The sequence below is a fragment of the Gymnoscopelus braueri genome (genome assembly GCF_963280865.1).
Source record: "Gymnoscopelus braueri genome assembly, chromosome: 1".
Classification (NCBI taxonomy): Eukaryota; Metazoa; Chordata; class Actinopteri; order Myctophiformes; family Myctophidae; genus Gymnoscopelus; species Gymnoscopelus braueri.
The window spans coordinates 4,025,239-4,045,522 of NC_137603.1; the positions used below are offsets into that span (position 1 = coordinate 4,025,239).

The 20,284-nt window shown below is 43.7% G+C and overlaps 1 protein-coding gene and 1 long non-coding RNA gene across 3 annotated transcripts in view; both read left to right on the plus strand.

The window, feature by feature from the left end:
* Positions 1-20,284, plus strand: part of LOC308090021 (H-2 class II histocompatibility antigen, E-S beta chain-like) — a 71,212-nt gene that overhangs the window by 26,428 nt on the left and 24,500 nt on the right. The gene's annotated exons all lie outside the window — the stretch shown is intronic.
* On the plus strand, positions 15,140-19,359 carry LOC308090110. The gene is made up of 3 exons (XR_013933587.1): positions 15,140-15,300; positions 17,011-17,109; positions 19,258-19,359. It is a non-coding gene; the product is annotated as an uncharacterized lncRNA (long non-coding RNA).

The following is a 20,284-nucleotide window of genomic DNA, read 5'->3' on the forward strand; positions in this document are numbered from 1 at the left end:
TTTCGGCCATTTGAAAATGGCCCTGTAAAAGTACTCACAACGACTGGAGACTCCAGTCGTTGTGAGTACTTTTACTTTTGGTACTCAAAGTACATTTTTATACCAATACTTTTGTACCTTTACTGAAATACATTTTTTATTGACTTTTACTTGTAAGGGAGTATTTCTACATTGCATTATTCATACTTTTACTTAAGTAAAACATGTGAATACTTTTTCCACCACTGGTTATGAACAGAACTGACTATATATTGGCTTGAGGCTAAAGTGGCCAACGTGAAATCACGCAAAGACACCCGACTTAATGTTTTGAGGTCAAAAATAATAATAAATTAATTCAAAAACCGAGAAAAACCCGAAAATAATAATAAGAAATTAATAAATAACTGAATTAAAACCGAAAAAAAAAAATCGCGCGAGGGCGCACCCCATGCACGCGCGCGCAAGCATGGGGGGGGCCCACTTTCTAAAAACTTGTCCCCCCACCCAAGAATCCTGTCATCGGCCCTGCTACCTGTATATACAATATTGAATCAGTGTGAATAAAACGTTTGACAGGAAGCTACTTTTAATATCCAACCTTTCACTTCATATAAGAACCAAACATGATTGTTTAACATGATGATTATGTGTTATTGTCACTGTGAAGAAGTTTGTTGTTTAACGTCATCTTTGTTTTATTTCCAGTGTTCCATGAGCAGATTAAAGTCTATAGCTGTTCAGACACAGTTAAAGACTCATATAAAGAGTGGATGATGGGACTGGATGGTGAAGTGTTGGTGTACGCAGACTACAACAAAGGGAAGGCGGTGGAGCCTCAGCCTCCGTTTGTAGATCATATGACCTACACAGGAGCTTATGAACAAGCTTGGAATGATCAGGCGTACTGCAAAGCCATGCTGGACATCGTTCGCACTGCCTTGAAGAAACCACCAGTGAAAGGTACATGAATACTATTAACACAATAGTTATTAACTAAAACGGTTGAACACACACACACACACACACACACACACACACACACACACACACACACACACACACACACACACACACACACACACCTTTACTTATTTATTTGGATTTTCAATATAAAGACATGAATTATGTCAAGATCCAAGATAATACGATTATACAACAGTTACCATCAAAATAAAACATATCAGAATGTATTCATATTGTGAGGAAATTCGCTCTCAAAATAACAACCTTTTTGCAAGTGTTATCTCTGTTATCCTGGAAATACATGATGGGGTCTGACTGACAGACAGACAGACAGACAGACAGACAGACAGACACTTTAGCTTAATTAATTAATTAATTAATACAAAACATTCGCGCATGAGTCGCGCACGCATGTGGTCCGCAACACAGGTGCGGGGGCGAGGGGGGGGGGCATACAGTTTATGTCAACATTAGATTCCAGCAGCTGGACAGACAGACAGACAGACAGACAGACAGACAGACAGACAGAGTCCTTGTTAACTCAGCCGCACTAGACAACTGGACACATGGAGAAACAAAACCTAAAACATTTTAATGCCAGATTTCACATCCTGAACCTATTGTAGACTTTATGTAGAGACATATTTGGCTGATGGGGGGCAGTTAGCCTAGTGTTGATATTATACAGATGAATAAAACTGAACATTAATGACATTTTTCATTGTCGACTATTTCCAGATGGATATGTGTACTATAGGGCTTCCCGCTGTGTGTTTAACTCCAGTGAGCTGAAGGACATACAGTACATAGAGTCATTGAATTTCGATGGTGATGAGCTGCTCAGGTGGGACAGTAGAGTAGGTCAGTATGTTGGATACACTGAGCTTGGTGTGAAGAACGCAGAGCGCCTCAATAAAGATCCTGGAGCACTGGCTAGGATGAGAGCAAACCGAGAGGGAATCTGCAAACACAACATTGAGAACTACTACTCCTCTGTTCTGAACAAGAGAGGTGAGCTGATCTCGAAGCACTCTACACTCATCACCTCATAAACTATAACATGAAATCACATGATTCTATTCAGAGATGATTAATGGTGTTAATATTGATCATATAATAATTATTACATATTTCTTTATCTGCTGAGAAACATTTCAGATCCTCTTGATTTATACTGTAACAGGCGTCACACAGTGGAAATAGCAGATCTACAAGCTCACAACATGTGGTGTCACCATTGTACAGTAGTATAAAAGAAACATAGATCTAGGCTATGAGCGTTTTCACCTACATATAATGACCTGCCTAAAACAAAGACACCAGGATTAATGTTTTTAAATTATCGTTAAAAAGAACCATGCAGGCTAGAACACACCTCTATACACTTCATTTCACCACCTGATTTTATATTTTAATTATTGTCTTAACTAGTTTGTTTTGTATGTTTTTAATCACAATATTTTACAGGATTATGTGTATTGTTTTGTTTGTTTATTAAGCAATATCATTTTCATACAATGATATTGCTTGGTTTATTGTTGTTTATGTAAAGCACTGTGTAACTGTGAATTATTTAATATGTTTAAATTATATTATATAAATGCATTCTACATTGTAGAAAACTGTAGACTATTGTAGAATCTACAGTACTCTGGTGCCATCTGGTGGCCAAACACTGACATTTACAGTTACAATTTACAATGTAGGCATTTATCAGACGCTCTTAATCCAGAGTGATTTACAGTAAGCAAGGAAAACATGAGGTAATACATAAAATGCATAGAAATAGTAATCTAGGATCATATGTAAACCAATAACCTATCATCAGTCTAAACAGTATAATATCAAACAAATAAATAATATGTACATTGAAACTATCCAAATGATAGGATGCCAGGTTGAACCTGGCATCTGTCTACATAATATGCTATATCTAAATGATCTAAATTACATTTTAACCTTTGAATAAGACTGCAAGGTCGTCAAGGCTAGGTCAAGAAGGGAGAAGAGTCTAGGACGTGTAGAGCGTTGTCCAGGGTGTTTTAGAGAAGGGAGAAGAGTCTAGGACATGAGGAGCGTTGTCCAGGGTGTTTTAGAGAAGGGAGAAGAGTCTAGGACATGAGGAGCGTTGTCCAGGGTGTTTTAGAGAAGGGAGAAGAGTCTAGGACGTGTGGAGCGTTGTCCAGGGTGTTTTAGGGAAAGGAGGAGAGTCTAGGACGTGTGGAGGGTGAGAGGTTGTATAGGGTTGGATCAGGTATATGGAGGTGTTATACCGTTGGTTTGTTTGTAGGCCAACATCAGTGTTTTGTACTCTGTGAGGGCAGCAACTGGAGGGTCAATATAGGGAGAGGAGAACGGGGGAGAGCCGGGAAATGTGAACATTTTGGCTGGTTGAAGAACAAGTGTGTTGCAGCTTTCTGGATCATTCGGATGATATACAATTATTAATGATAATAACATGTTCCTACTTCCTATGACGGTTATATGATAATAATGATAATAATAATCTTTTTTAGGAGTGGAGCCCAAAGTGAGTCTGAAGTCAGAGACTCCCCCTCGTCGTGGTGAACACACTCACATGCTGAGGTGCAGCAGCTACGACTTCTATCCTAAAGTGATCCTGGTGACCTGGTGGATAGGTCAAGAACCTTTGACCTCTGGTCTATCCTCTACTGACGAGCTGTCTGATGGAGACAGTACCACTCCTACCTGGAGTACACACCCAGGTACACACCTAACAGACACCTATACATAGAAATACACACCTAATAGACACCTATACATATATTCTTTAAAAATAAAACAAGTGTTACTCATTTGCTGAAAATTTCCCATTAATTGGTAGGCTAATATTAAGTCACACACACACACACACACACACACACACACACACACACACACACACACACACACACACACACACACACACACACACACACACTCCTGTGTGTTTTTCCTCCCGAGTCCCGTGTTTATCACCAGTCTACTCCAGACACAACTACGCAGCAAGCTTGTCGTCGTGCGTTTTTTTTTTCTCCAAGAAACTAAATAATAACAAAGATCAACGGATCAATGTGTCGAAGCGTGGCACGTTTCAGCGTGTAGATCGGCTACTTTCACAATCTGTCCTAATGTTTGTGCTAATTAACAGCTGCTCACTCACTGTCAGACCGGGCGGGGAGGAGGGGCCGCTTCAGCTCTGAGCAGATCCACATGGACACACATTCAACTTGAGGACGCACGCACGTCATGATTAAAATCATGACATGCGAAAATCATGACATGCGAAAATATCAGTATAAGCTTATCTTATTGCCTATAACGGTCTAGTGATATGGTGCATAATTGTAGCTGTGTTTTTAATCTTACATTTAAATATAATAGTTCATCGTTTAGTTATTATGATGAGCGGCATGGCTCATTTTGGGTGCCCCCTCGGTGCCCTAACTCCCCCCCCCTGCACCGTGGTGCAGAGGGGGCACCTGTGCGTAGGTACTGATCATCCTCATCAGATAGAAAACATGCTGTGCTTTTTGAAGAGGATCATCAGCAGAAAAACTGTATGTGTGTGTGTGTGTGTGTGTGTGTGTGTGTGTGTGTGTGTGTGTGTGTGTGTGTGTGTGTGTGTGTGTTACAGATCAGGAGAGAAGATCACATGCATGGTGGAACATCCCAGCCTGACCGCGCCTATCAAGATGGACTGGGGTCAGTTACTGTAATCTACTCTATTCTACTGTAATCTACTGTAATCTACTGTATTCTACTGCATTTTACTATATTCAACTGTAATCTACTGTATTCTACTGTAATCTACTGTAATGGACTGGGGTCAGTTACTGTAATCTACTGTAATGTGTTACACTGCACTCTGTTTTAAGGGTTCAAGGATTCTTCTCTTTTTGTACCTGAAGGTACATTTGTTTTGCAGAAAGGAAACACAGCAATCCAATTAAAAACAAGACACAATAATAATACAGACACCAGAAATAGAAATCAATACAAATACATTAAAACATCGGAAAGTAACCATTCTAATAAGAAGGTCATGACAGGAGCCTCACCTACTTAGAGCTTGTCTTGTCTAGATCAGGTACATCATCTTTGTTTACTAATGGCTGCAGGTATAAAGACATTTATAGAATTTATAATATAATATAATATAATATAATATAATATAATATAATATAATATAATATAATATAATATAATATAATATAATATAATTAATATAATATTTTTATTGTCAGATGACTCCATGCCAGAGTCAGTGAAGAACAAGGTGGCCATGGGAGCATCAGGTCTGGTTCTGGGTCTGGTCTTGTTCCTGTCTGGATTCATCTACTACCAGTGGAAGAAACAAGGTGATTAGCATGTTTAATTAACATGTTTCATTGATTAATCTACTACCAGTGGAAGAAATGAGGTCAGATCAACAGAGGATCACATGACATGTGGAACCCTCACATAAATGCAAACAAACAAACAAACAAACACATATGTAAAGCCACAACCTAAAGTGGTTTATATTGGTTTAGAACCTTAACCAGTTTAGACCAGTTTAGACGACCTAGTTAGAGGTCAAAGTGTGTTCTATGTTGTCACATTTAGTCTTAAATAAGAGTCAAATGTTCAAATTAGTTCTGATGCAACATGTGACCCTGATGACTGAACCCTAATGTTGTTGTGTTATTGTGTTGTTGTGCATTTTATGGAGAAATACACACAATACAGTACATAGGATGTATTTGTGTGTCTGTTTTAACTGTCTCTCTTCTTCTTCTATCAGGCCGTATTCTGGTGCCGACAGCCAATGACGATCTTTAGACTCCTCCCACACATCCAGGTTCACTTCCTCTTTCTTTTTACTAAACCTTTTTACATATACATTCATACAGTTTTAATGTATAAAAGTGTATAAAACTAGAAAACATACACAAAACAACATGCTTGTGTAAGAAGTGAAACAACTAGCCTGGTAAACCATCCCGGTCGCGTGAATTCACATTATGTGTCTTCTGCTTAATTTCTTATAATAATGAATCTAATAATCAAATGTAATAATAAAATGATTTGTTGTATCAGACAACACTGATGACAATGTGGTCAGATGGGGGGGGGGGGTGCTCTTGGTGAACTGTGTAGTTTGGACCATTCATCATCAATCAAATATAAACATGTTTTACATGACGCAGGAGTTTAGATCCCATAGCCTGAGAGGACGTTCAGGTGACTCAGTTAGGAAGTGAAGAGACGACACAATGCAGCCAAACTCTGAACCAATCATTTTGAACACAACATTTCAGTGAACTGAACACAATGATTCAGTTCATTGAACACAACATTTCAGTGAACTGTACCCAATGATTCAGTTCATTGAACACAACATTTCAGTGAACTGTACCCAATGATTCAGTTCATTGAACACAACATTTCAGTGAAGTGTACCCAATGATTCAGTTCATTGAACACAACATTTCAGTGAACTTGAACCCAATGATTCAGTTCATTGAACACAACATTTCAATGAACTGTACCCAATGATTCAGTTCATTGAACACAACATTTCAGTGAACTGTACCCAATGATTCAGTACATTGAACACAACATTTCAGTGAACTGAACCCAATGATTCAGTTCATTGAAAACACTGATCATTCCATCACTAGCAGGATCAAAGACAGAACCTTGTGGTCCAAAGGAGAGTGTTCTACCAACTGAGCTGCCCTTCCTACTAAGATACACTATTGACAAAGTATTGGTCAAATGTTGTTTGAATGGACTGAGTTGTTTCTACTTTGATGGTTACTGTAGTTGCAGGGAAGGTGCTGGGAGGTTAGGTTTTTAAGTAGTTTAGGCCTACTAATAACTTGTTCATGATCTATTAACTATTAATAGCATAGTTTTATGAATAATCGTTAAAGCATTAACCATTAACACACATTTAACAAGTTATAAATAACACATAAACTAATCATTTGGGAATGATTAATTTAAAGGGAAGGTTATTCTAAAGTGTTAACATGTTCACACAGTTAATACATTCTGATTCTTATTGGTTTATTGTCTTTTCACAGAACACCTGGGTGTGTTTTCAGAGAAGCAGAGAGTCATCGCTGCCCCCTGGTGGAGAGAGGAGTAAATACATGTGTGTCCATTCAGCTTTTAAATACAGCAGCAAAATGATGACATCATCAACCTTTTTCACAAATGTGTCCTTTACACAATAAAAAATGATAATTAGCTAGCCAAGGCTAACGAGAATTAGTGTGCAGACTCTGTCTTTTCCCGGTGTTTCGCCCAGTTCGACGGCACGGAACGTCGGAACGGCACGTACTGGCGCCATTATCATTTGGCGAAGTGCGCCATTTAATATCATGCAGGATTTACACACTGCTTTAGCTCCGTGTTCATTGCCAGATTTACAATTGTGTTTTCTGTAGGTTTTAAACGAGGATAGCCGGGTTTGGCTTGTTTTGTGTGTAAATCGCTGCATGTTGAACTGCGTTTCCAAACTGTAATGGCGTCGATGTCTCCTGTACTTGGAATTCACTAAAACGTGTTATAACATCATTGATGAATGAATGGCTTTTGCTTTTTGATATTATGATAAGTTTAATTGATCATATCTATAGAAAATGTAATAGTGTCTCTTACCAGGCGATTAAAGCAGATAACCTCGGGCCATTGTGTTGTGTTGGATCCTCTGTCCTGTCAGGACAACATTCCAATCGGACTCTTGTTTAATTTGCTAATGTAGTGTTCCTTGTCGAGTGGCAACAAGGTTCTGTGCCTGTGATCTGGCAAGCCATGACACCTGCTTTTTAAATTGGTATACTTTTACAGCATATGAGTTTGAAAACCCCACATCCCTCGGTCTATACCAGCTGGGGGAAATCTGTGTTTTCCCCCGAGCCGACTCCGCCCCCCTAGGTACAACCCATTGATGACACTACGCCATGTGGATGTATTCCCCCTGTGGTGTGTGTGTGTAGAGCTGAGGATGGATCATGATTGGTGAACCAATCCGACTGCTGTCCAATCATGGTCTGGTTGGCCTTTTAAAAGCAGGAAGTTGTCATTCAACAACAGATTTGTATGCAGATTTTGCACAGGCGGGCAGAGTGTGATCCAGCGTCACCCATGGTAAATGTAATAGTTCATTTATAGTTATTGCTACTTTTAAATGGGGCTAACAATGGAGTGTGTAGCTTGTGGGGCAGAATTCTGCCATTAAGGTGCGCTCCACTCTGCTCGCCCTGTGGTAAGGATGTTTTTATTATGTGCGCGTAATGTCAGGTTGTTTTGAAATGTGTGTCAATGTATTAAGCTATTCAATGCAGTCAGATTGTTTTGTGTACATGGTATGTAGTTGTATGTTTTAAACCCACTGTATTTATATAATGATGGTCCATTTGAACTCCTATTTGATAACTTCTGTGAGCATAGTGAACTAATATGTGTGTGTGCTCTTTTGCAGTGAAACGACTAACCTATGAGTTAATTACTCCCTTTTTGTGTGCTGTGGCTTATCTGCTCTGGACAATGCTTGGGGAGATGTGTTCTATTGACCAGTAGTATTGCAGTGGCATAATCTTTTTTAATAATTTAATGTGAATAAAATGTAAAACTTTTGCAACGTCATGGTGTCATTGCTGAGCCTCCTACCCAGTTTTCAAAGCTCTGTTAAACGAACCTCCTTTTAATGTTGAGCCTTAATTGGCTTGTTGGTTTAAATCCAACTGGCGTAGTCAGTAGTATTTATGATTTTAGTAACCCCTATTTTGGCCAGGGTGGTTACATATGGATTTAATTGCCTCAAAGGACTTTTCCTCCTATACCACCTTCTATTCATTTAAAAAGTAAACCCTCATGCCAGACTGAGTCGAAAGCTTTCTGGAAATCGAGTGTGTGTGTGTGTGTGTGTGTGTGTGTGTGTTGGCATGGGAGGGTCTAATGGTCAGTGGTGTAAAGAAACTATGTACTTACTTTACGTACAGTACAATTTTTAGGTATTTGTACTTTACTTGAATATTTCCAATCTCCAATACTTTTACTTCTACTTCACTACATCTCAGAGGCAAATATTATACTTTTACTCCACTACAATTATTTGGAAACTTTAGTTACTTTGTTTTTGTCCATTTGAAAATAGCTAATCTACAATCTACAATCTACAAGGTCACAATGCGCCTGTCACGGTTTGCAGAAAGACTGAACCCAAATGCAGAGCCACAAGCAGAATAGTTTCAAAGTAGAGATTTATTAAAGCATAAGTTAAGCTTACAACCAAAAGCAGTAGTTGCACGCAATAAACAGCAAGTCTGAAAATGCTAACTTGTCTGAAGCACAAAACAACTAACCAGTAAACTCATGGCCGGGAGTTGCAAGCAGTAATCAGGATGTCCACAGATTCAAACTCTTCAGGAGCACAAAAATGAAGAACACGAAAACTCCACAGCAGATCACATGAACAACAAAGTATGTACTGACAATGAGTGTGTGCAATGAGTCCAGTTTTATAGGGAGCAGGTTGATTGGAGAAGTGTTCACAGGCTTGTAATGGGCATGGCACTGCTGGGCTGATGAGGGAGTGGGGACAGGTGTGTAACCAGGACTGAGAGAAGGAATGGAAAGAGGGAGTGGCCGAAGAGGAGACACGGTCTGTGGGGGGGCAGACCGTGACAGTACCCCCCTCTCAAGGGACGGCTTCCAGACGTCCCACCACGCTGGCCCGGTCTGGAGGAGGGGTCTGGGAACCTGAACCCCAGGCGGACGGCCTGGAGACTGGACCGGGGCTGAGCAGGTGACCTCAGGTGGGCGGCCTGGACGCTGAGAAGAGGCAGTGGTGACTTCAGGTGGGCAGCCTGGATGCTGGGAAGAGGCAATGGGGACATCAGGTGGAACGCCAGGATGGACCGGGGCTGAGCTGGTGACATCAGGCAGACGGCCCGGGGCTGAGCTGCTTACGTCAGGCGGATGGCCCGGGGCTGAGATGGTGACGTCAGGCGGACGGCCCGGGGCTGAGCTGGTGAAGTCAGGCGGACGGCCAGGACGGACCGGGGCTGAGCTGGAGACATCAGGTGGACGGCCTGCAGGCTGAGGCGAGGCCGAAGAGGTGTCGTCTGGTGGACGACCTGGAGGCTGAGACGAGGTCGGAGAGGTGTCGTCTGATGGACGACCTGGAAGCTGAGACGAGGTCGAAGAGGTGTTGTCTGGCGGACGACCTGGCGGTTGAGACGAGGTCGAAGAGGTGTCGTCTGGCGGACGACCTGGATGCTGAGACGAGGCAGCAGAGATGTCGTCTGGCGGACGACCTGGATGCTGAGACGAGGCAGCAGAGATGTCGTCTGGCGGACGACCTGGATGCTCAGACGAGGCAGCAGAGATGTCGTCTGGCGGACGACCTGGATGCTCAGACGAGGCAGCAGAGTTGTCGTCTGGCGGACGGCCTGGAGGCTGAGACGAGGCAGCAGAGTTGTCGCCTGGCGGACAGCCTGGAGGCTGAGACGATGCATCAGAGTTATCGCCTGGCCGACAGCCTGGAGGCTGAGACGAGGCAACGTCAGGCGGACTGCCTGGAGACTGGGATATGGCAGAACAAGCAACATCGGGTGGACGGCCTGGAGAACCCCATGACCACTTAGGAGAAGGATCTGGAGGATGACCAGACGGAGCCACACAGGACGCTGCAGGTGGGACCCCAGAAGGCACTGGAGGCTCTGGAGGCAGGACCCCAGATGGCACTGCAGGCTCTGGAGACGGGACCCCAGATGGCACTGCAGGTGGGACCCTAGACGGCGCTGCGGGCTCTGGAGGCGGGACCCCAGACGGCGCTGCAGGCGGGACCCCAGATGGCGCTGCAGGCTCTGGCGACGGGACCCCAGACGGCGTTGCAGGCTCTGGAGGTGGGACCACCGGCGACGCTGCAGACTCCGAAGACGGGACCACCGGCGACGCTGCAGACTTCGGAGACGAGACCCTAGGGGATGCCGCAGATGCTGGAGGCGACGCCACAGTGGATGCTGCACATGCTGGAGGCGACGCCACAGTGGATGCTGCAGATGCTGGAGGCGATGCCAAAGCGGAGGCTGCGGAGGCTGCAGATGCTGGATGTGACGCCACGGGAGATGCTGCAGACGCTGGAGAGCCATCGTCCGACACACCTGTCAGCTGAAAGCCAAGGACCAGGGCTTCCAGGACTTCTGGCAGACACAGATCACCAGTGGAGATGACTGACAAGGGCTCTGGCAGGTCATCGGCTGATAGGGCTGTTGAGGGTGCAGAGGGCGCAGGCAGGTCATCTAGGGAGATGTCTTGCAAGAGCTCAGGCAGGTCAGCAGCAGATACAGCCGGCAAGGATGCAGAGGGCGCAGGCAGGTCACCAATGGAGGCAGCTGGAGAAGGCTCGTAGATACTGGGAGAGCTGAGTAGCGGGGTGCTGGGCAGCGGAGTGCCGATCAGCGGGGTGCCGGGCAGCAGGGTCCCGGGCAGCGGAGTGCCGGGCAGCAGGGTGCCGGGCGGCGGAGTGCCGGGCAGCAGGGTGGCGGAATGCCGGGCAGCAGGGTGACGGGCAGCAGGGTGCCGGACAGCAGGGTGCCGGGCGGCGGAATGCCGGGCAGCAGGGTGCCGGACAGCAGGGTGCCGGGCGGCGGAATGCCGGGCAGCCGGGTGCTGGGCAGCAGGGTGCCGGGCGGCGGAATGCCGGGCGGCGGAATGCCGGGCAGCAGGGTGCCGGGCGGCGGAGTGCCGGGCAGCAGGGTGCCGGGCGGCGGCGAGCCGGGCGACGGCGAGCAGGGCAGCGGCGTGTAGAGCAGCGGCGAACAGGGCAGCGGCGAGCAGGCCGGCGGCGTGCAGGGCGGCGGCGTGCAGGGCGGCGGCGTGCAGGGCGGCGGCGTGCAGGGCGGCGGCGTGCAGGGCAGCGGCGTGTAGAGCGGCGGCGAACAGGGCGGCGGCGAGCAGGGCGGCGGCGAGCAGGACGGCGGCGAGCAGGGCGGCGCTGGCTCTGGCTCCGAGGCGCTGGGCAAGAGGGTGCTCTGGACGCTGGGCCGCGAAGACTGCTGGGGGTCACGATAACCACGTCTTCTTCTGGAGGGCCCACGGTTGCCCAAACAAAGGGCCAAGCGAGACCCCTCATAAGGGCTCTGGACTGGAGCCGGACCGGGAGAGACGGATGCAGGAAACACAGAATCAAGGCAGGAGGGATCTGGAGATGCAGGCTGGGTGCTAGCAGGCTGGTCGCTTGTCAATTGAGGGCTAGCAGGCCAGGGGCTAGCTGGCCGGGTGGCTAGGCGACCCAGGGAGACTTTGCCCCGTTTGTTGGCACTACGGGGACCTCCCCAAGCCAGGTCTGTGCCCAGATGTGGTTCTTGAACTGGGTCAGAATATACAGGAAGCTTCACACGGCTGCAAAAATACGTAAGCAAGTCCACATACTGGGTCTTCTGCTGGTCTGCAGCAGGGCTGGTGGGTTGCAGACTCACTACTCCAAGCCTTATGGAGCGGGGAGCTGGCTGGGAAGCATGGGCCGAGCTGGTTTCAACAAAGCTATTAAGCCTCCCACAGACAACATCCAGGTGGGGGACAAAATGGCTAACCCATGGCCTGTCTTTAAACCACTGCTGCTGTACTGTAATCTCCTTCTGGAGTTCAGCACGCAGGTTTGGGGGAGATGACATGAAACGAGCCACCACATGTTCAAACTCAACTACTTTTCTGTTAAAAAGCTGTAGCTCTGCTGGGTTCATTTTTATGGTCAGTACATACTGTCACGGTTTGCAGAAAGACTGAACCCAAATGCAGAGCCACAAGCAGAATAGTTTCAAAGTAGAGATTTATTAAAGCATAAGTTAAGCTTACAACCAAAAGCAGTAGTTGCACGCAATAAACAGCAAGTCTGAAAATGCTAACTTGTCTGAAGCACAAAACAACTAACCAGTAAACTCATGGCCGGGAGTTGCAAGCAGTAATCAGGATGTCCACAGATTCAAACTCTTCAGGAGCACAAAAATGAAGAACACGAAAACTCCACAGCAGATCACATGAACAACAAAGTATGTACTGACAATGAGTGTGTGCAATGAGTCCAGTTTTATAGGGAGCAGGTTGATTGGAGAAGTGTTCACAGGCTTGTAATGGGCATGGCACTGCTGGGCTGATGAGGGAGTGGGGACAGGTGTGTAACCAGGACTGAGAGAAGGAATGGAAAGAGGGAGTGGCCGAAGAGGAGACACGGTCTGTGGGGGGGCAGACCGTGACAGCGCCGCGATGCGAAGCATTGTGACCTTGTAGATCTGCCATTTTCAAATGATTTTTTTACATTTACACCTGAAATGGGACATTCTGCATAATGAGTACGTTCTACACTGGCACTTTAAGTACATTTTGATACTTTTGATACTTTTACTCAAGTACATTTTCAATTCCGGACTTTTACTTGTAACAGAGCAGTATTGATACTTTTACTTGAGCAAAAAAATTGAGTACTTTTTCCACCACTGGTAATCCGTCCATGGTATTGAGGATTGTGAAGAAATTGATTGAGTGATTCTTTAATGGTCTGCTTCTTGTTAATGGTGTCCTGTCTCCTGTCCTTGCTTGTCATGGCTGCCAACTAAAAGAAAGATCAAGCAAGACTATAACCAGGGGTCATCAACATGTCCGTACACAGACAAATGTGTCCGTGGCAAAGACTTGGTCTTGTCCGTGGCAATTTTTTTGATTTACACACCATTATAATGTTCTTATTTAACTCTGAGAGTGTACAAAATGGAACCAAATGGACCCGTAAGGGTCCATTTGGTTCCATTTGTACACACTCAGAGTTGCAGACCTGTTCTATGGTCATTCAGGGCTAGCTCTTTATGTGTTTCTGGTAATATTATTGTCCACTCATTTTGTATGTCTGTGGCAAAAATGGAATTTTGACCAAAATGTCCACCACAAGAAAGCATGGTGATGACCCCTGCTATAACTGAAGAGAGATACCTACTCCTCCACCAACCAACCCCAGCCCCCATCCATCCTGAAAACTTGACCTCATAGCTTTTTAGATGTTGAGATGCTGAATTTCAATTAATAAACATGTCAAAACCTCTTTAAAAGTAGTTGTTTTTGTTGTGGTTGTGTATTAATAACATGTCTAAAATAGGACTGCTGGACACGACCATCCACAGTTGTTGTGAGAGAGACACTAGTCGACTCCAGGTTGAACTTCAATGTTAATGTTAATGCCATTTTAATACATTCTCAATGTGCTCCTGCGTGCTAGCCCACAGCTTGATAAACCTGTTGTATGACTGGTTCTCACTGATAACGACAAAAATAGCAGATCTACAAGCTCATAGCGTGGCACCGAGTGCCTATGAGCTTGTAGATCTGCTATTTTTGAAAAATCTTGAACATTTGTGCATATCTCTGAATATTTATATTTATAAGCGAACATTTTTAACTCAAATCATTGCTTCTGGGGGTCCCTGGCGGCTGGCACAAAACATTTTCAGATGGGGGTCCGCGGCCAAATGTATATCAATTTAGGGGTCCTTGGCATGAAAAAGGTTGAAACCCACTTTTGTTCAGTAACAGGTGTCTCTCCAGCTCTCTATTAAATAGAAGATAGCTACATTTTCAGGTTGGGATACTAATTGTATGTAATGCTAACTAAATGCCTCAACTCCTACAATGCCAAGTGCTTAAGTTGTCAGGGTGAGGGGTCCCCATTTCAAATGTCATTATCTTGGGGGTCACGTCTGAAAAGTTTGGGAATCTGTAGTGCCACATTTTCTTATTCTTCTCCTGCCCAGTAGGCGGCGCGCCTGCTCATTGGAGTCGGACGCAACTTCCTTGAAATGCCAGACAAGAAGAAGAACAACAAAGCAGGGTTGCCATGTCTGCTTATTATAAGTAAGGTTTCTTGTAAATATTGAAAGTTGCGGCGAGTTGCTTTTTTTTTGTGGCCGCACCAGATTTGTGTTGTTAAAATGTTTCAAAGATAATAACAGATCTAGCAGATCTACAAGCTCACAGTCACAACGTGTTGTGAGCTTGTAGATTGGCTCTTTTCAAATAGGCTAGATAGATCATATAGGTTTAAAGTGCTCATGTGGCCTGCTTTTGGGCTTGTTTTCCTAGACCTGGTTGCTTATTTCTCTCACAAAACCTGGCAACACTGCTCTAGTGCCACAATGCAGTAGTGAAAACAGCATGGTGTGTTGACTGACTGTTGTTGACACTTTAAAATACCATAGATTTATATCAAAGTCAAATGCAAAGAAAAGTAAAACGTGTCGTTTCTAAACAGTGTCGTCGTTAAGCAGCAGGAGGACGTTTGTTAGCAGCTCAACCACTGAAACACAGCAGGTATAAAGATCAACTCATTCAGGTTGTTTTGCATCTATGTTAGCCATGAGAGTTCCTGCTTTAGAGTGGTGTTCGATTTGTTTTACATTTACAACTCTCACATGTACATAAACGTTCACATTTCAAATATAAAGTGCTGACCCATGAGCCACGGATGTTACAAGTTGATCCGTTCCGCGATAAGTACCCGTATCTCCCGTATTGTTCAATAAAAAACATTTTAATCCGATCGCCGGCCATTTTCTCAAAATTTTCTCCCATGCTTTCAACCATGCGACACTAATGGTTGGGAGGTGTATTGCACTCTGATGATCGGATTAAAATGCTTTTTATTGAACAATACGGGAGATACGGTACTTATCGCGGAACGGATCAACTTGTAACATCCGTGGCTCAGGGGTATAAAGCACTTCTGAACGTTTATGTACATGTGAGAGTTGGCAATGTAAAAACATCGAACACCACTCTAAACCAGGAACTCTCGGTTCCATGACTGTCATGTTTCAGGGCTACATCTATGTATCATTTTAGATGAACGGATCACGTCTTGTTTAATCTATTTGTCTTTATTAACGCATCGTTTAAGTTGGAACATAAATCCAATTACTTTAATAGCTGTTAGGTTGTTATAAGGTGATCATAAACACAGACAATAGCTCCAGACCATATCAGCAGCAATAATACATGTATGGTTTTGTTAGCCTGGGACCAGGCTATGGTTTTGTTGTTGTTGACGTCACTATTGTCACTGTAACCCTATAGTTCAGTGGTTCTCAACCTGTGGGTCGGGACCCCCAGGGGGGTCCCCACATGATTTTGGGGGGTCCCCAGGTGACAGTGAAGTGACAATTTTAGGACCTTTAAGACCTTTTTAATACCTCGAAAATAATTTACTGCATCAAAAGTAATCAACAAAGTCCTATAAAAAACTGGTCAAACATTGGCCAAATTGTCAAATAATATAAGAAATAGGCAAACGTTTTGAAAATAGCCGAGCTTATAGATCTGCTATTTTCACAATAGCAGATCCTCAACTCCTACCCTTATCAGGGTGGGGGGTCCTCAGTTCAAATATGATTATCTTGGGGGGTCACGGCCTGTAAACCACCAGTAGTATCTTTACTCTGTCAGACAGAGTCTGTCTGTAATTTTAATGTGATTGTCAAGTGAAGTTAGAGCTCCATGTCTTCATGCACCTTGAATCCTTCTACCAACTAAACATCTGTCATGCTGTATTGTGTCAGACCTAGAATGACCATCCAGGTAATGCATGGAATTGGAAATGATCTCCCTGTCTTGTTCATGGGCTGCAAATTGACAGTTTAGCTCCAAACTCACCTGTCTGCTGTTATTATCAATTGACAAAGTATTTCTCCTTATTTTTCAAATTATATAGTGTAACTTTATTGTTACATCACAATTTTACGAAAGCGGCAATATTAATTCAGCTCTAAATGCTGAAAAGAGAAAAAAAAAATCAGTTGAATTTGCATCATGTCTATAATCTGCATACAAGCAATAGATCGTTTGACATAGGGCCATAGGCCTATATCTTTTGAACTGGTGGGTTTTGTCCACATAAAAATATAATTTTAACACAATTTTTGGAAGAACATTCTTCCTCATATATTAATAATACCCAATGATCACCGTTTTAGGGGAAGTAGAACCATGGAACCCTAAAGTCCTTATTCAATTCCTTCATTTCAGACAAGTGTGTGGAGTCCAGACTAAAGGTGAAGATGAACTCTCCAGACTCAGCCAGTGCCATTTCTATTAAACAGGAACCTGAAGACCATCCACACCTCAGTACGTTTAATGTTCTCTCTCTTTTAGAGGTGCTGCGATCAAGGTTTTTGCGATCCGATCTGATTCCGATCAGGCAGCATCAAAACCGATCCGATTAATTCCGATCCGATAAGGCATATCATAGTCTTTATACTGTCTATTTAAAGTTTATTATTATTATCTAATGTTGACCCCCCCCCCCCCCCCCCCCCCGGGGCTCCGCTCCGATCCCCAAAACACCCAAAAAACCTGAACTTAGAACATTCAGTGGATTTTCTGTGGTCTGGGGTTTTCTGAATAATTAGGCTGAAAAGTAATCTGAGCTTGGCCCTTCGACAGTGAGGTCACAGTCGATTAATCCCGCCCACTCTCCTCCTTGCCCCTCCCCTCCCCTATCCTTTCCTTTGGGGGGGCGGAGCAGAGGCGATGATTGACAGGCAAAATCCCTCACCAGCGACACCCGCAGGCAAAGATTTCTTTTTTCATTGCAGTTGAAAAGGCTTTAGAAATGTGAGAGAAAAAAACCTGCCATGGATCACTGGAATGGAATTTTCACTTAAAACTTTTTTTACACTTTTGAAGGACCAGGACAAAGACTTTGAATGTGGTGTAAAAGTGAATGTCATTAAACCTTTAATGATTAATCACCAGGTTCGAGAGAGCAGTGGTGGAAAAAGTCCAACGATAACAAAATATTCTAGTTTTAAAATAAGATTTTTTTTGGGTGAACTATCCCTTTAAACAAATTGGCCATGTTGCCTTGTGGTGCACACACCATAGGCAACGGAAGGGGGGTCAGAAGGGCTTAGCAATCGGCTTGTCGATCTCGCCGACCGCTGGTCTATTTTTTTCTTTTTTTAAATCCCCGACCAGCGCTGGTCTAGCACCCCACTGTTCCCATCATGTTGCACAATGGTTGTTGTGTATTGGCTGCATGCTTGCCTCTCGCCGCAATGACCGTTCTGTTACTGGCTACGTGTGCAGTTGCTCTCTCAACTCGATAAACTAGGAGCCAGACAAGCTAATACTCAACAAATCGCTGTTCTTTACGTATTCTGCCTGTGGGTGTGAAAGAAGCAGATGCCCGTGGGGCTCGGGCTGCAAGAATCAAGTGCTGCTATGATAGACTGACTGACCAGGGATCAGATTACTGCAGCGCAAATCTACATAAACGTTCAGATTTCAAATATAAAGTGCTGACCCCCGAGCCTCGGATGTAACAAGTTGAGCCGCTAAAGGTCTAAGTACCTGTATCTTCCGTATTGTTCAATAAAAAGCTTTTTAATCCGATCGTCGGCCATTGTCTCTGAATTTTCTCTGATGCTTTCAACTATGCGACACTACTGGTTGGGAGGTGTATTGATCTCTGATACATTACAAAAAAAATAATAGAAAATGGCCACCGATCGGATTAAAATGCTTCTTATTGAACAATACGGAAGATACAGGTACTTAGACCTTTTGCGCCTCAACTTGTTACATCCGTGGCTCGGGGGTCAGCACTTTATATTTGAAATCTGAACGTTTATGTAGAAGTGGCAGTTGTAAATGTAAAAAAAATCGCAAACCAGGAACAAGTGGGCCCATGACTGTCATGGTATGACAGTCATGTTTCAGGGCTACAGCTAGGCTAGATTTGATATTTCATATGGAGTATAGCTGACATCTCACCAATACTGTGTTAGAACAGCATTTTAGGTTTGTCATGTCCATAACAAGACAGACTGCAGGTGACGATGAACTCTCCAGACTCAGCCAGGGACATTTCTATTAAACAGGAGAAACACTATTCTTTTCTCTTCTGTTGTAGGGCTGTCACAATATCTAATTTTACTAAGAAATAATCATGACAAAATATATCATGACAATGATAATATCCTGATGATTAAAACAAATTGCTCACTCTGTCTGGTTGCAGAAACATGAAAAACTGATTGGCTACTTTCACCTTATTCACTTAAGACCATTATTTGCATCGCAGGAATCCATTCTTCTTCCTTGTGCAATCCTAAATTACGAAGGATTTCTTCCCTAATATATGAATCCTATAATCTTTTCACCCAAGATTCATATGATGGAGAGTTGGTCTTTGCCATTTTGCCTTCTTCAAATATTATTGTTAATTTTTTCTTCAGTTAACAAAGTCCTTTTTCAATTGCTTCATTTCAGACCAGTGTGTGGAGTCCAGACTGCAGGTGAAGATGAACTCTCCAGACTCAGCCAGGGACATTTCTATTAAACAGGAGGAACCTGAAGACCATCCACACCTCAGTAAGTTTCATATACTCTCTCTTTCTTTCATATTTTCTGTTTTTAATTTTAATTTTAAAATTAAATATTCAGTCAGTTAATATTTTAGTCAGTTAAATTAAGTCTCCTCACATCTATCTACAAATTACATCCTCCACATAATTCTACATTCATTCAAACTGATAACTCTGACTGGGGAGGCAGTCTGGGAGATAGGTGGGTCATTTAGTCTAATATTTGTTATTTATAGCCTAGGGAGAATGAAAATCAGGTGGAAATACGACATTTTTATGTGGTGTCATACTTAAACTTAAGGCACACTGACTATCAAGAAGATAAAAACATGGCACTTCATGTCGAAAAGGTTGCCGTCCCCTGTTCTACATGGACAAAGGAAGAATAGTGTTACATTTTAGAAATCCATTGTTCAATATCATGTTATTGTTCTGGTCCTAGACATCCTGCACCTTGTTGTGTGTAAAGAGGAGGATTCATCTGAACAGGAGAGGAGGCCCAGTCTGCTCCACGAGAAACCAGAGCCTTCACATATTAAAGAGGAACAGGAGGAGCTACTTCAAAGACCAGAGGAGCCTGTTGGATCAATGTTGACATTACTAGCAGTGAAAAGTGAAATTGATGAAGACATCTCTTCACACTGCTCTGAAGTTGAAGTTGAGCTTGAATCTGACACTGAAGTCACTGAAGACAGTGATGATTGGGGTGAGACGAGTGGAGGTGTCCAAACTGGAGAAAAAACATTCCAGTGTAAACTGTGTAACAAGAGTTTCAGTCAGTCAGGTAACCTGAAGAGACACCAGCGTGTCCACACTGGAGAAAAACCTTTCCAGTGTAGACATTGTGACAAGAGTTTCAGTCAGTCAAGTCACCTGAAGTCACACAAACGTACCCACACTGGAGAAAAAACATTCCAGTGTAAACTGTGTAA